Raw genomic sequence first — 2,440 nt, 5'->3', positions numbered from 1 at the left:
GCGGCGAGGGCGGTGACGACGACGGGCGGCAGGGGCGGCGACGACGATGGGCGGCGGGGCGCGCGGCGACGACGATAACGGGCGGCGGGGGCGGCGAGGGTGACGGCACGGCGGCGCGGCGGTGTCAGCGTCGTCGTCGAGATCGAGACTCTCTCGCGTGAGAAGTGGAACGAAGCGGCGACGAGATAATTGATTTTTCGTCAGTGTCATATATATAGGGGGAGCCTTTAGTACCGGTTGGAGCCACCAACCGGTACTAAAGGCACATTTTGGCCAGCCCAAGCGGCGGGAAACTGGGCCTTTAGTACCGGTTGGTGGCTCAACCGGTACTAAAGGGCAACACATCAGTACCGGTTGGAGCCACCAACCGGTACTAATGGTCGTGCGCTATGTTTAGTCCCACCTCACCGAGCGAAGGGCAGCCGCAGTAGTTTATAAACCCAGCCGCGGCTGCCCTTTCGAACTCCTCTAATTAGCAGGCTTCTGGGCCTAACTAGGGCGCGCTGCCCTGTGAGCCTGCTGGCCCTACTGGGCATGTATTTGCACACCCAAGGTCTGGCAGGCCCACAGGGCAGCGCCCCAACATTCTTCTTCCTCTTCTTCTCCTTCTTCTTCCTCTTCTTCTTCTTCCTCTTCTTCTTCCTCTTCCTCCTCCTCCTCCTTCTTCTTCTTCTTCTTCTTCTTCTTCTATTTATTTGTGAGTAGTTTTTCATCTAGTTTGCAAAAATTCAACATATTCAGAGTTCATTTTGTAGTGATTTTCAATTTCATGGTCATTTTGTAAACGATTGAAAAATAGCAAATATAATTTTTTTTTCTTTTCTGCTTTATTTTTTCTTCTATTTATTTCTGAGTAGTTTTTTCTTTTCTGCTATATTTATTTTCTTCTATTTATTTCTGAGTAGTTTTTTTATTTTGTTTTTTTCTTTTCAGCTATAGTTTTTCTTCTTTTCTGCTATTTTTTCTTTTCTGCAAAACTTGATGGTCAAAGTCTGGAGTTATAACTTAAAAAAAGAAATGTCGACGTGCAATTAGTTTTTGCCATAACAGAAGAAGTCCGGAGTTGTAATAAGTTACTAAAAATAAAAAAGAGGTGCAATGCTCGTTAATTTGCTTCAAGCCTTTTGGAATAGTGTAAACTGCAATGCGCATAGCTCCATGCAGTCTACCGTATTCCTGAAGGCTTGAAGCTAAGCAACGTGAGCATTGAGCCTCTTCTTCATCGTCTCTGCACTCAGGGCTTATAAACCGCTCCTAGTCCCTCTCACTTCGTGAGGTGGGACTAAAAAACAGCTTGTCATAACCTCATTAGTACCAGTTCGTGGTACGAACCGGCACTAAATGGTGGTGGTGGGGCCATAGCCTGACCGCAAGCTGACACAGCCTCTTTAGTACCGGTTCGTGGCATGAATCGGTACTAAAGGTTCGCCACGAACAGGTGCTATTGATCGCTGCCACGAACCGGCACTATTGTGCTTCACATTTGACCCTTTTTCTACTAGTGATAAAAGCACGATGCAAAATGGACGTATCAGCTGACTGCTCGTCTTCGTGATGAGTTCGCCCTCAAGGACTTGGGGCCCCTGCACTACTTTCTCGGCATCGAGGTGATCCGCCGGGCTGACGGCTTCTTTCTGCATCAGCAGAAGTACGCCCACGTGCTCCTTGAGCGTGCCGGTATGCTTAACTGCAAGCCGGTGCCCACCCCTGTCAACACGAAGGCGAAGGTGTCTGCTCTGGAGGGGTCTCTCGCGTCCGATGGAGCGTTTTATCGCTCTATTGTTGGTGCTTTACAGTACTTGACGCTGACTCGCCCCTACCTGCAGTACGCTGTTCAGCAGGTGTGCCTCCATATGCATGCCCCGGGTGACTCTCACTGGACTCTGGTGAAGCATATTCTCCGTTACATACGTGGCACCATGTCCTTGGGACTCACCCTGACGGCCTTCACCTCCACCGACCTCGTGGCCTACTCGGATGCTGACTGGGTTGACTGCTCCGACATGCGACGCTCTATGTCAGGCTACTGCATCTACCTTGGGCCCTCGTTGATCTCTTGGTCATCGAAGTGGAAGCCCACGGTCTCCCGCTCCAGCGTCGAGGCAGAGTATCGCGTCGTGGCCAACACAGTGGCCGAGTGCTCTTGGATACGTCAGCTGCTCCAGGAGTTGCTTTGTGATGTTCACAAGGCCACTCTTGTCTACTGCGATAACGTCAGCGCGGTCTACCTCTCCGCCAACCCGGTGCACCATCAACGGACAAAGCATATTGAGCTCGATATTCACTTCGTGCGCGAGCAGGTTGCCCTTGGCCGTGTTCGGGTTCTCCACGTACTGACGACGTAACAGTTTGCTAATGTGATGACTAAGGGATTGCCTACTCCCGTCTTCGAGGAGTTTCGGTCCAGTCTCTGTGTCTCCAGCGACGCTTCGACTGCGCG

The sequence above is a fragment of the Triticum dicoccoides genome, chromosome 5B (genome assembly GCF_002162155.2).
Source record: "Triticum dicoccoides isolate Atlit2015 ecotype Zavitan chromosome 5B, WEW_v2.0, whole genome shotgun sequence".
Taxonomy (NCBI): domain Eukaryota; kingdom Viridiplantae; phylum Streptophyta; class Magnoliopsida; order Poales; family Poaceae; genus Triticum; species Triticum dicoccoides.
The sequence above is the reverse complement of the archived record's forward strand: the minus strand, read 5'-3'. Positions refer to the sequence as shown.